The following is a 15,514-nucleotide window of genomic DNA, read 5'->3' on the forward strand; positions in this document are numbered from 1 at the left end:
AACAGAACATGAGGACATGTATCCACCAGCTGCTTTGGGAATGGAAAATGTCATATTCCTGATGAAAAGGGGAGGGGGTAACTGTAATGGAAAACAGTGTCAAAAGCACTCCTAATGGATAATAATAATAATAATAATAATAATAATAATAATAATAATAATAATATCGTTGAGTTGTACTGGACACTGGGGGGCATCTAGTCCAACCCCCTGCAATGCAGGAATCACAGCTAAAGAATACCTGACCTGTGCATAAAAACCTCCAAGGAAGGTACGGTAAGTCCACCACCTTCAGAGGGAGTGTGTTCCACTGTTGAAAAGCTCTTGTTGTCATAAAGTCCTTCCTAATGTTTAGTCTCCTTCCAGAGAAGGAGAAAGCAAGCTTGCTGCATCTTCCATGTGACAATCCTTTAGATATTTGAAGATAGCTATCACATCTCCTCTCAGTCTCCTCTCTTCCAAACTAAACATTCCCAACGCCCTCAACCATTACTCACAAGGCTTGGTATCCAGATCTCCACCATCTTACTTTTACTTCCCTTGCTCTACTATAACTTCCCTTGATCTGGACACTGGACTTCTGCTGATACAGTATTCGCTTTTTTCTACTGCACCACACTGTTGAATCATGTTCAGCTTGTGGTCTACTAAGACCGGGCCGGCCCTACGGCAAGGCTGGGTGGTGCAGGGCGCCAGGGCACCGGGCTGCTAGGGGGGTGCCGTGCTGCGGCGCGGCAACCGTGCGGCGGGCACTGGGAAACAGGGCAGGGGGGCGCTGGAGGGATCTTTGCACCACGGCGCCAGGGCACCACATTGCTTAAGACAGCCCTGACTAAGACCCCTAGATCCTTTTCACATATGCTACTGGGAAGCTGGATATCCCCCATCTTACATTTGTGCAGCTGGTCCTTCCTGCTTAGGTGTAGAACCTGACATTTGTCTGTATTATAATTCATTTTGTTAGTTTGGGCCCATTCTCCAATCTGTTAAGGTTATCTTGATCCTAATTCTGCCTTCTGCAGCATTAGCTACCCCTCCCAATTTGGTATCATCTGCAAAATGGATGTGCACCCCCTCACCACCTTTATCAAAATTGCTTATAAAGACGTTAAGCAAAAATGGTCCCCTGAGACCCCTGCAGTATACTCCACTTGTCCCTTTTTTCCAGAATGATAAAGAACCATTAGTGAACAGTCTTTGGGTTGAGTTGGGCAACCAGCTACAAATCCACTTAACCGTTACCTCATCCACATTTTATCATTTTATCCACAAGAAAAGCATGGGGGATTCTGTCAAAAGCCTTACTGATGTTGTATTTTGCTTTTACTATTTTTTGTTGGGAGTCACCCAGAGTGGCTGGGGCAACCAAGTCAAATGGCTGGTATAGTATTATTATTATTGTTGTTGTTGTTGTTGTTGTTATTATTATTATTATTATTATTATTATTATTATCACAGCATTTCTCTGATCCATCAAGCTTGTAACTATCAGAAAAAGAAATGAGATTTGTTTGGCATGACTTATTTTTGTAGAAATTCATGGTGGGTCTTAGTAATCACAGCATCATTTTCTTAGTGCTCACAGACTGTATGATTATCTGTTCTAGGACCTTTCCTGGTCTCGAAGTCATGCTGACTGGTCAACAGTTACCTGGGTCTTCTCTTTTTCCCCTTTTTGAAGGCCACTACACTGGGGCTTTGCAGGCCTGGCATGACTATGCCTTCAACAAATTATGATGGCATCACTTAGAAATGTGTCAGAGATCCAAACAAAACAATGAGGCATTGAGAAAAAAATCTGTTCATGGATCAGAACTGGCTAAGACAATTGGTGTGCAATTTCCTGCCCCCGTGGTGCAAAGAAATATTAAAGGAAATTTAGCCAGATGCAAAAAGCTGATGGATTTGTAGCTCCTGTCAGGAAGAGCCTTTCAAAATGTGAAAACAAAAACCAAGGCTAAAATATGTGCTTTAAAAAAGCTCCTCCAACTCTATTTTGCTAGAGACGAAACTTTCCTCTCCTCCAGTGTTTGGTTATGAAATCTTCTGTTGGTGGTCCATTTAACAGAGGGATGAGATTTCTCCTCCTCTTCCTGTAAATGGTGCCCCAGGACAAGGGTCACCTAGTCCAGCTCCCTGTAATGCAGGAACCACCCCTAAAGAACCATAGAATTATAGAGTTTGAAAGGACCCCAAGGGTCATCTGGCCCTACCCCCTGCAATCACAGCCTTGCTAGGTGCCTGCACTTCAAAGCCTGAGGAAGACATCAGGAGGAAACATCTTCCACGAGGCTGCAGACTGCTGGAGAAATGCATGCTGGGAAGAAACCACCTTCATCATGAACTCCCTTGCGGTGACAAGGTGAGCTCAAACCCCCACTAAAATCCTAAACAAATTATTAGGTACCTTGAGAATGAGGCAGAAAAATTGAAAGTTCTTCCAAAGGGTGAGTGGGAAAATATCCAAGGAATTGGAAGACAGATTTTGGCTCAGCGATACTTTTAAATAAAACAGACAAAATATATGAAGTGAGAGTAGAACTTATCACACATCCCCAAATGGTTTTGTTAGCAGTTGAAAATGGGAGACCAGCTGTCCTTCTGGAAGACGCTTGTCCACCATGACTTGTCTGTTCATTGAGGTACCTCTGATTATATTTTGCCACTTCCCCCGCATCTCCTGCCACTTTGTCACCATACCTCCAGAATTAAATAACTGCCTTTGACTAGCAGCCTCACAGATTAATTTTTATCCCCTCGCACCCATCAAAAGTGGTTTGCCTTATACAAAGTCAGACCACTGGATCCATCTAGCTCAGTAGTGTCTACACTGACTGGCAGCACTCTCTCTCAGGCCTACCTGGGGATGCCATTGGGGAAATGAACCCAGGACTTCCTGTGTGCAAAGCAGTTCACAGAATCATAGCATTGTAGAGTTGGAAGGTACCCCCAAGGGCCATCTAGTCCAACCCCCTGCAATGCAGGAATCTCAACTAAAGTATCTATGGCAGATGCCCACCCAACTCCTCCTGAAAAACCTCCAAGGAAGGAGAGTTCATCTCTCAAGGGAGTCTGCTGTACTGTCAAACAACAGCAGGCCTAAGACAGAACCCTGTGGCACACTACTTGTCATTTTTTTCCAGGAGAAACCATTCATGAGCACTCTTTGGGTTTGGTTGATCAACCAGCTACAAATACACCTAACAGTGAGCTACAGCCCTTCACAAATAGGAAGAGTGATAGCTGCTTTCGCTACAGCCCTCCCTTTAAAAATAAGACTCCAGTCCTCATGGTTCTAGAGAAAGGAATTGGAGGAAGCTGCCTTATACAGAGTCAGACCATTGTTCCATCAAGCTCAATAGTGTCTACATTGGCTGGCAGCAGCTCTCTGGGATTTCAAGCAGTGCTGTGGCATAGGGATAGCTGCTTTAGCTATGGACCTTCCTTTAAAAGCAAGACGCCAGTCCTCATGGTTCTATAGAAAGGGCCAATTTAAACAAGAGTCTAGGAAGTTGTCTTATACCTAGTCAGATGAATCTACATTTCTTCTTTTTTTGATAGAGTTACAAGCTTGGTGGATCAGGGCAATGCTGTGAATGTAGTGTTTCTTGATTTCAGTAAGGCTTTAGACAAAGTCCCCCATGAAAGTCTTGCAGAAAAGCTGGTAAATTGTAGGCTGGACGAGATAACTGTTAGGTGGATTTGTAACTGGTTGGCTGACGGAACCCAAAGAGGGCTCACTAATGGTTCCCCAACATCCTATGGGAAAAGGGCAAGTGGGGTGCCGCAGGATTCTGTCCCGGGCCAGTTATTGTTCGGTGTCTTGGGTCATGTTATCCTCAATGAACATTCTCTTCAATTTTGGGGTAGCAACTGCAAATTTTGCAACGTTGTCTGTCACAAATTTGTCAAAACCAGCTAATGATTTTTACTTGACCACACGCATCAGGCTTCTTACATAACAAATGAAGAATAAACTTAGCTCTTGGTTCAGAAAACAAAATTATAGAATTAATAACGCTTTGCAAGATCAGATAAGCTTCCAAGACATGTCTTGGTTTGGTTTAGTTTGTTAGAAAAAGATCCAGAGATAAAATCTAACGGCAACATTTTCTATCTAAGCTGAAAATTGATTATACAGACATGATTGTGTTGAAAGAAATCCCATTGATAATAAAAGAAAAGACTATATTTTCCTGACAGGCATACTTAAGCAGAAAAGAATCCAATGGTGGTGTTCCTTTGAACAACAAAGATTCCTACTTAATACAGTACAGAAAACAAGAGAACTTATGAAGAGATTATATATCTGATATGGAAGAAATACAAATTAAGATGCGGGACTGGGGCCTCCTGGTATGGATATGACAAATTAACTTGCCTGGCTATGGATTACAGTAGAACCTCGGTTTATGAACACCTTGGTTTATAAATTTTCGGTTTACGAACGCCGCGGACCCATCTGGAATGGATTAATTCACTTTCCATTACTTTCAATGGGAAAGTTCGCTTCAGTTTATGAACGCTTCAGTTTAAGTATTCCGCGGACCGTCTGAAACAGATTAATCCACTTTCCATTACTTTCAATGGGAAAGTTCGCTTCAGTTTATGAATGCTTCAGTTTATGAATAAACTTCCAGAACCAATTACACCCATGCTTCGGGTTAAGTACGCTTCAGGTTGAGTACTCCGGACCTGTCTGGAATGGATTAATCCACTTTCCATTACTTTCAATGGAAAAGTTCGCTTCAGTTTATGAACGCTTCAGTTTATGAACAGACTTCCGGAACCAATTGTGTTCATAAACCGAGGTACCACTGTACACAGTTCAAATGTGGAATACAAATGGAACAAAGGCTCTGCAAAAGAGGGGAAAGATATTTCATTATTTGAATAAACTGAAATTGGACTTAATTTGCTTGCAAGATACACATACAGTGATACCTTGGTTTTAGTACAGCTTAGTTTATGAACAACTTGGATTAAGAACGCTGCAAACCCAGAAGTAGGTGTTTTGGTTTGTGAACTTTGCCTTGGAAGCTGAACATGCGCTGCTTCCTGTTGAGTGTGTTCCATTTGTAAATTGAGTCCCCCGCTGCTTATCAGAGGCTTCCTGTTGAGTCTGTCGGCTGTTGAGTCTCGAGCACCCACACAACACAGAGGTGATATTTGGAGCTTTCGTTTTAGCTGGGTTTTTTGCAATTTTGTTTGTGTGGCTTTTTCGTTTTTGTGACTGTGACTTGTTCTTTGTTTTATGGGACTAACTTGTGACTATGGCTTGTGACTTCGTTTTTGTGACTTGTTTTTGTGGCTGTGTGGAACCCAGTTCAGCTACTGATTGATTGATTTTGTGACTGCAGGAATGGATAAAAGCACCCCCATCCAAACAATGACAATCATCAGTGCACGTAAGGGAAAACATGGTTTTAATTTTTATCATCTACAATATTGTCTTATTTATTTTATAGTACAGTACATTGATTATTGCTTTCATTTTATGGATCAATGGTCTTGTTAGATAGAAAAATTCATGTTAAATTGTTGTTTTAGGGGTTGTTTTTAAAAGTCTGGAACGGATTAATCCATTTTGCATTACTTTCTATGGGAAAGCACACCTTGGTTTTAGAACGTTTTGGTTTTGGAACAGACTTCCAGAATGGATTAAGTTTGGGAACCAAGGTACCACTGTATTAGAAAAAAGGATATAAAATCTTGGATTCAAACAAAATCAGGGGAGGATTTTACCACTGCAGGATTAAAGAAAAGAAATGGAGTTGTCTTATATATTGCCAGAAGTTATATTCTTGAATGAAAAAGGCAGATATATTGGGGTACCAAAGAGATTAAACTTTGGTTTAATGAAGATAAATGAACTTTTAAAGAAGATACGTTAAAATGGGAGAAATTAAAATTGTATTTGTTGGGGTCTTCCGCGAGAAGGAAATGGCAGATTGACCATCTCTATCAGCTAGAAGATAATTACTGGTGACTGGTGATAGTCAGACAGATGGTCTGATTATTAAATCACTCTGGAAGATAAGGGTCATCGTGGAAGAAGCGTCAAATGCTTTGATCAAGGCCATTCACTGCTGTCTGAGGCTAGGGGTTAGACGGAGAGAATGCAGATTGTGAAATAGAAATTGCTCCTTTTCAAGGGTTTGGAGGAGAAGGGGAGGGTGGAATCATAAATGCGAGAGATGGAAGAATTGTCTGGATATGGTGTTGATGGAGCTGAGACGGAATAAACTTTGGGAAAACTTTAGTCGTAGCCAGTGCTTTTCTTGTAGAAAAAGTGGTACTGGTACTACATACCCATGAGTACCCCCAGGGGGGGAAAGCACTGGTCCTAGCTTTTATTTAGTTCTATCAGAAATGAAGTATCCTGCATATGATTCAGAAAATTGCACTATTTCAGTCCTTTTTTCTAGAGGGAGTACCACAAATTTAATAGTGTAATTATTTTGAAATGACATACAATTAATATTTGCCATGGTGATACCCAAATACTATACAACAATCCTAAAGGTTAGGTTCTGTTGACAGATCACACCCAGTAGATTTCATAGATGAGAGGAGGAGCAATTAAACCCTCGTCTCCCAGGTCCTAACCACTACATCGCACACTGCCTCAGCCCAGCCGCTTTGAAAAATAAAGGCAGGTACACTGAACTGACAATGCTGCAACCTCTGATTTGTTGTCAGTGAATCTCAAAATACATCATCTTTTCACATCAACTTCAAGAGGGATTTTGTGTTCTTGGACAGGCTGCCTGGCAGCAAAATGAAGAAGGCTCCTTTGTTGTGCTTTGCTGAAAGAAATGTCTAAGATACACGACTGTGGAAAGGCCCTCAGCACAACTGCGGTTTCATCCTGTGCTTTGAAACTCTCCATGGCGACTAGCCGCTGCACCAAGATAAATCAAGAAGCACGGATTTGCTCTGAGGTCCTCACAAGCAGAGGCAGAAATGCTTCTGAATACCAGTTGATGGAGACCACAGAAGGATAGAGAGCTCTTGTGCTTGGATCCTGCTTGCTGGTGTACACTACTCCTGAAGTTTTCAGCAACTGGCATTGGAAAGACTTGCTGCCTCTCACTGGGGAGGCAGAGCACAGCCATCACGACTAGTAACCACTGATAGCCCTCTCCTCTCCATGTATTTGTCTAATCTTCTTTTAAAGCTATCTAGGCTGGTGGCCATCACTGCCTCTTGTGGGAGCGAGTTCCATAGTTTGACTATATTCCGCACAAAGAAGGACTTTATTTCACCTGCCCTGATTTCTTCTGGCATTCAGCTTCACAGGATGTCCATGAGTTCTAGTGTGACGAGAGAGGGATATGAACCCATATGTCCTAGGCATTCCAACCACCGAACCACAGACACTTTCTGGCCACCAGCTGCCAACTTTACGATTCAACATCTGTGTAGTAACTGATTGAACTTAGATCCCTTTGAAATCAATACGCTTGCTATTTTTTTGAATATGTGCAGTTGCTCTCAAAACCTATTTTTGTGGGTGAAAGCAAGGAGTCATGCAACAGGAGCTTTTTTTCTTGGAAATCTATGGTGGAGGGGCTCCCTCTATGTAGATGTTTGCTGCTTAACTGTGCATGCCAAAAACAGTGTAAAGAGATGAAGTGTTGATTAAACAGGCTGTCAGGAAAAGGAGAAGGATCATAGAGTACGGAAGGACACCCAAGGGTCATCTGGCCCAACTCCCTGCAATGCAGGAATGGTTGGAGAGTCACAACCCAAGTTTGGAGCAAGTACTCTTTACTGAAAGAACCCCAGCAGAGATTTAACATGGCTAAACATGCAGCAAAGAAAAGCACAGGAATACTTACATGAGCTGTAAAACCTTTGAAATGTGCCTGTCCAGTGAACTCCAAAAGTATCCCACTTTTAATGGTTCTCTCAAAAGTATGTCAGTTCCTTAGCATACAGATAGACTACGTTTGGCAAGTTATAAAAAAGTTTCGTTGCGAACTCTTCAAAGGTCAGATTCATGTGCTTTACCATACAGCAGTCAGAAAAAGTTGCACAGGCAGTAAAATGTTGCTTGGTTACAGAATGGCAAAAGTTACTAAGCTATGGGAATACAAAAAAAAGGTTAGTTTCAGACTCCATTCTTGTCTGAAACAAAAGAGGCTGGTTAAAGCTATGCTGCTGGAGATAAGAGGTCAGAACTTCTCACACACCAAATTCACATGTAGACAGTCCACAAAAGGCTTGTTGCCCATTTCCTCCCATGGTGAGGGGAAGTGACATAGGCTATGTTTGGCAGGACAGCTCACTCTATGGGCTTTAACCCTTTCGTGCATTAACTAGACACAAGCATGCTAGGGATATATGAAGTTGTTACCCTGCAGGAGGCTCAGCTAAAGAATCATAGGATTGTAGAGTTGGAAGGGACTCTCACACCAAGGTTCATCTAATCCAATCCCCTGCAGTGTAGGAATCACAGCTGAATAATCCTTGACAGACCACTGCTTAAAAATCTCCAATGATGCAGAGCCCCCCACTTTTCAGAAGAGTTCATTCCACTGTAAGGAGGTGGGGCAGAGCTTGTTGGAATCTCTAGGCATGGGGGGCATGGAGGGAACTCCTAAACAAGACACATACACACCCATACATCAAATCTGAGGCTGTTTGAAGAGCTGATCATAGAATCAGAGAGTTGGAGGGTACCCCCAAGGGTCATGCTGTCCAATCCATAGTCAGAATATGCATTGTTAGATTTGGCTGCATATCTCCCACAAAAAGGACTGGTGGAATACAAAGGTTTCTAGCAGGCATTTTAAAAGTTGGCACTGAAAGCACCCAGTGGCAGGGTGTTCCAAAGGACTGGGCTGGTGACACTAAACTAAAGGCTCAGTTTCTCTTTGTTGTCAAATGAGCTCTGCCAACCAGCCATGTCAACTAAACAGAACCTCCATGTTCAAAGACAGTCTTTATTTGGGGGACAGAGAATCTGCATTGTGATTTTATTTGTGCCTTCTTAAATGATTGGGGGTTGCTATGTTTTGCTTTATGTCATTAGTTTTCAGATGTTTTGTCTTTTCTGTCTGGATCCTTTCAGTGAAAGGCGGACTACAAACGCTTTGCATAAGTAAACCAAGCCAAACATCCAAAATCCAGCTGCTAGTGAAATGTGATGCACTTCTATCTGCTGCTTCCCAGAGGCATCTTGGGAAGAGGATTGTGAACTAAGTGTCTTCCTGGTCTGGTTCAAGCTGAGAGCCTGTCTCAAGCTTCATTATCCCAAAATGCTTTGCACCTGCTGCATTGACAACTAGCACCTGGCATCAGAAAAGATACAAATAAACAAGTGAAAGGAATTAGCTGGGGTATGGGAATAGATCCTCTTCTCTCTTGCCTCAATGACCCTTTCTGTTCCCTGAAAATATCCAGTTGGGCAGCTGTCCAGCAAAGCTCTTAAGCACATGCTTAAGTTTCAGACTGCGAGAAATCCCACTGACTTCACAATGGGGAAGTGTTGTGGTTCCCCCCTGTTTCCCCCCCAGCAAGTCCTCAGGTTTGCTGATGCTTCTGACAAATGAAACATCTGTCTTTGATTTACAAGCCCTGCCAGACTCCCCTGATGAGGTTGAGGCAACAACTAGCGGTGACCTCATGCAACAAGAAAAGAGCTGGTTCAATGGATGCAGCTTTCCGCAGCTGGATTCTGGCCACAGTGGTGTGATATTCTAAGAGTGCTATTATTTTTACCCTGACTGTGTATTTCCATTCTGACTAAAGCAGAAGTACACTAGATCGTAACAGCTGGAGGCAGAACTGCTTCTGAACATCAGTTGCTAGAAGCCACAAGAGGGGAGGGTTTGCTCCTGTGCTCAATTCCTGCTGGTGGATTTCCCATTGAGGCACCTGGTTTGCCACTGTGAGAACATGATGCTGGACAAGGTGGGTCATTGGCCTGGTCCAGCAGGCTCTTCTAATGACCTTACGGAAACCACAGGAGGGGAGAGTGCTTGTTACAGGGAACCAGGCAGAGGGCCTTCTTGGTAGTGGCACCCGCCCTGTGGAACGCCCTCCCACCAGATGTCAAAGGGAAAAACAACTACCAGACTTTTAGAAGACATCTGAAGGCAGCTCTGTTTAGGGAAGCTTTTAATGTTTGATGGACTATTGTATTTTAATATTTTGTTGGAAGCCACCTAGAGTGGCTGGGGAAGCCCAGCCAGATGGGCGGGGTATAAATAAATAAATAAACAAACAAACAAATAAATAAATAAATAAATAAATAAATAAATTCCTGTTTTGGGGCTTCCACAGGCACCTGGTTGGCCACTTGGAGGACAAGATGCTGGACTAGATGGGCCACTGGCCTGATTTAGCAGGCTCTTCTCACATTCTTATGTTCCTATGACAGGGAATGATTGAACAGTGGTGGCAGTAGCTGATGTAGATACCATTGGTTTTTTAAAAAGAAGTTAACAAACCTCTTTAAAACTTTTAGAACATTATTTTTTCTCTAAAGTTTAAATACCGCTTGATGGTATATATATAAAAAAACACCTCAAAGCAGTTTACAGAGAGAACAAAGCAATAAAATGATTCGTAAAAAAAAACACAAGACTTTCAAAAAATTAAAACCAACAATCACAGAATCATAGAATTGTAGAGTTTGAAGGGACCCCAAGGGTAATCTAGTCAAACTCCTTGCAATGCAGGAATTGGAGCTAAAGCATCCACGACAGATGGCCACCTAACCTCTGCTTAAAAACCTCCAAGGAAGGAGAGTCCACCACCTCCCAAGGGAAAACACTCCGCAGTTGAACAAATGCAAAGTAGGTGTTGAGTAGTTGCAGCTTCTCTCTGTCACCCAGTAGCATTTCTCTGTCTTCTCCAGGCAATCAGCTAAGGCACAGCCGCCTTCTAGATATCTAGAAAGCTTGCCTAAACAAAAACGTTTCAGCAGGCACCAAAAAGCATACAGGAAAGGCACCTGCCTTGTTTCAATAGGCAGGGATTTCCAAAGTCTGGGCCTCAACAGACTAAAAGATCAATTTCTTAAAAACCATGGAACTGGTTTTATCTGACACCTGTAGCATAATAAATGATTATTATTCCTTCCAATTTAGGGGCAGAAGGTAGGAACAGCATGGGGAGAACATGAGATCAGAGGTTTGGAGAGAGGTGAGAGGGATGGAGCTGGTGAATAGTATCAGGGAAATGAGGGGTTCAGAGGGAGAGGGTAAAAAGTGTAGCATTTGCAATGTGTTTAGTATGGTGGGCCCAGTCTTGTGCAACATTCTCCCATCAGACAAGTGACCTCCTTGTTGAACTTCACGTGCTTGGCAAAGCCTTCCTTTTATTTCAGTAGGCATTTTAAGTAAGCTGCTCCCGACTGTCTGGTGAATTTTAACTGACTTTATCCTCCTCCTCTCTTCTTCACTGAACACCGCTTAGAAACGACTGCATTAATCAGTATATTAAATGTTGTGAAATAAATGCAACAGTATCCTTTTCTTGGTTAAGTTTCCTCTTTTTTATGATTGTACGTAGGTTGCATTAAACGATTTTCAGTGTTTTGCTTTAATGCTGTAACACTCCCTGGGACTTGAGGGAGAATAAATTAATAATAATAACAGTGAGAAGCCAGCCCTGCAATGCCATTTATTTAGTTATTTATTGAATGTATATCCCATCCTTTTCTCCAGGAAGATGATTTTTGTTATTGTTTTTATTATGTATTTTATGTTTTTTATCTTGCTTTTTTATGTTATGGACTGACCTGAGATCTACGGGTGATGCGGGCCACGTACGAGGAAATTCTGACAAAAACTGAAAAAGGCTGGAGACTGAAACCCTATGAAGAAATTAAAGAGGTATTAACAGGATGGATACAATACCATCAAATAAATGATGTTCTTAGAGAAGATAGGAAAATAGGATTTGAGGATAAAAGGTCCAAATTTCAAATAGAAGTGCTAGAAGGCAAAACAAAGCTTCTGTCAAAAATGTATGATCTGTTGTTAGAGTGGTATACAAAAGATGAGTTGACAAAAGAGGTGATGATTAAATGGGCAAAGGACTTTGGGCATAATATTGAATATGACGTGTGGTTGAAATTATGGAATCAAACTTTAAGATTTACAGCATGTACTGCCCTGAAAGAAAATATATATAAGATGATTTATAGATGGTACCTAACACCAGTTAAACTAGCTAAAATGTATAGAATGAGTGATAAAGCATGCTGGAAATGTAAAGACAAAGACGGTGAATTTTATCATATGTGGTGGACATGCGATAAGGTAAAAAGATTTTGGGAGATGTTATACAATGAATTGAAAAAGATGTTTAAATATACTTTTCCAAAAAAACCAGAAGCATTTTTGTTAGGAATAATAGGAGGAGAGATTAGAAAAGAAGATCAAGTACTGTTTATGTATGCGACAACCGCGGCTAGGACATTATTAGCCCAAAAATGGAAATTACAGGAATTACCAACAATCGATGAGTGGCAGATGAAAATGATGGAATATGCTGAAATTGCTAGATTGACTTGTAAGATCCGTGACCAAGGTGAGACGAAGTTTCAAAAGGACTGGAGTAAATATGTGGACTATATGGAGAAAAACTGTAGATCTTTAAAAACACTTGCAGGACTGAAATAAATCCTACGAATTGACTAAAAGGGTAAAAAGGAACTGCAAAAAACGGAGTTAACAAGAAACCCGCATGAAGGGAGGGGAGGAAGTCTTAGCTCAGCAGGGCAAGATGTAAGAGGGAAATATAAGATGTTTTGTACAAAAGATTGTTCTTTTTTTATTTTAATTTGTTAAATTGGAAAATTGAATAAATTTATTTGAAAAAAAAGAGATCTACGGGTGATGGGCAGTATACAAATTTTATAAATAATCAAGGTGGTGTATACATGGCTCTTTCTCCCCCCCCCCATCCCATGTAGTTCCCACAACAACCTTGTGGGGTAGGTTAGGCTGAGGTGGGTAGCAGAAGGGGGAGGGGAAATATTTGTGGTCCTGGGGTTGTAGTTCAGTGGTAGAACATATGCCTTGCAAACACATCACCTTACCCTGTATATAGCCACTTGACCGCTTCAATCTGAGCAACTGGCACATAATACTTATTCCACGTTTGGAAGAAATTGATCTTTTAGTGTGGCAGCACCTGTTGTTGTTGTTGACATCCGGCAGTGTTGAATTCAGGCAGTGTTGACATCAGGCGGGTTGCCTTCACTGTATTCTTTTCGGCACCTGCTAAAAAGATTTTTATTTTATTTTATTTAGGCAGACATGTAGGATATCTTTAATCTGAAAGCTTTAATCTGTTTTTAGTTTACCGGTGGTGCTATTGTTTTAATGTTTTAAATAAGTTATTTTTAGCTGATAATTTTATTGCTTCCCCCCCTCCCTCCTCCTCAGATGCTTTGAGGGTTGTTTCTTTGACAATCAAGTGGTGTATTTTATGAAATAAATATTTTTTTTGAATTATTTTTTGAATTGTGAAATAAATAAATAACTATTTATTCAGTATTTATTCGGGTGCCTTCTCGGTAGTGGCACCCACCCTGTGGAACGCCCTCCCACCAGAGGTCAAAGAGAACAACAACTACCAGAACTTTAGAAGGCATCTCAAGGCAAGCCCTGTTTAGGGAAGCTTTTAATGTTTGATGGATTTCTGTATTTTAATATTTTGTTGGAAGCCGCCCAGAGTGGCTGGGGGAACCCGGCCAGATGGGCGGGGTATAAATAATAAATTGTTGTTGTTGTTGTTGTTGTTGTTGTCGTCGTCGTCGTCAGCATCTTCCAGTAAGGCTAGGGAGAGACTGCAGACAGCTGCATGCCACCTCAACCTCCACAGCAATGTGAGATTCCAGGGGTTCCAGGTGTTTACCCAGGATTCATGTTCACTTCCTGGATGAGGCACAGCAGAGACTGTGTTGACTTTATGTTATATTGTTTATCTACACATATATACAACCTGAGCCTGTGATGGAGGGTTCCACAGCATCGACACCAATAGGGTCTGACTCGCTACAAGGCAGCTTCGGATGTGTCTGAATATGCAGCTTTCCACCCACCACCAAACTGGGGCTCAAAAGTTTGCTCACATTGTTTACAAGATGAGCATTTTTATATCTCTTCCTGGTACATCTTTGCCTGAAAGGGCAAACACCCTATTTGCTCAGTAATCAGCGCAACACAAACTGTTGTAAGAGAAATGAATACAACAGATAGTAGGTGAGAATAGCTTTTGGCAAAGTGTAATGGTTAGGAAATGTTCAGTGTTTTATTACTGCTATTAAGAAGAAGGAAAAAACACATTTGTAAAAAATAATGCATACAGATTAAATATAAAAAAAATAAGAAGACCCCTGCTAGATCAGGCCAATAGCCCGTCTCTAATCCAGCTGTTTTCACAGAGGCCAAGTGGTTACGAACTTAATTCATTCCGGAGGTCCGTTCTTAACCTGAAACTGTTCTTAACCTGAGGTGCGCTTTCGCTAATGGGGCCTCCTGCTGCTGCCTGCCGCCGCAGCGCTATTTCTGTTCCCATCCTGGGGCAAAGTTCGCATCCCGGAGCAACAACTTCCGGGTTAGCAGAGTTTGTAACCCAAAGCGTTTGTAACCCAAAGCGTTTTTAACCCGAGGTACCACTGTACTCCAACAGGAAGCCTGCAATCAGGATTAAAGCACAAGGATTAAAATCTTAGGCAAACCTACCCAGGGATCTAGAATGCTGGTGTGTTTTAGTTTATTGCTTCTTTTAATTTTTTGAATGTTAACCCTTTTAACCCTGTCATGGACTAGCTGGATGCTGAGGGATGTTGGGAGCTCCAGCTGGGGACACCCTCCCCCCAAGGGAAGAAGGCTCAGAGCCAGGGAGCTAGTGGTGGGACTATGACGAGTAGTCGGAAGGAGAAGAGGGAACAGACTGTAAGGAGGAGGTGTCGGAAGCTGAAGAGGTAACAGGGTTTAGTGAGCAGGGAGAGGCTGTGGCAGAGAGCAGTCCAGAGGCAGAAGCAGAGGCTGCATGGGGGGGGGGCAAGAGGCAGAGATGAGGCAGGCTGCTGAAGAAGCCAGGGAGCCTTCCACCCCTGCTAAGACCAGGTGCCCTCCCTGCTTGTCTCCCAGAACCCACAGAGGTATGAAGAGGGTGCTTGTAGTAAGTGATCATTTGGCCAGAAAAGCAGCCGGAAAATATTTTTTAATAAATACAATTTGAGCCTAGATTTCCATATATACAAACAAATCAGCACATGCAAATGTTACAGAATAATGGAATTGTAGAGTTGGGAGGACTCCAAGGATCATCTAGTCACACCACCTGCAATGCAAATTTATGTCAAACTTATGCCATAGGCCTGTGCACAAGTCTTCTAAGTGCTTTGAACTTTGGGGAATGGTGATTCTTAGTGTGAGATTCAGGCCATATATATGGATGCGAAGATGAAAAATATTTCTGCCATTGACATACCAGGTAGCCTTATGCTTCTTAGGACCCCAATACGTCAAGGACCACCTTT

This window comes from Zootoca vivipara, chromosome Z, assembly GCF_963506605.1.
Source record: "Zootoca vivipara chromosome Z, rZooViv1.1, whole genome shotgun sequence".
Classification (NCBI taxonomy): Eukaryota; Metazoa; Chordata; class Lepidosauria; order Squamata; family Lacertidae; genus Zootoca; species Zootoca vivipara.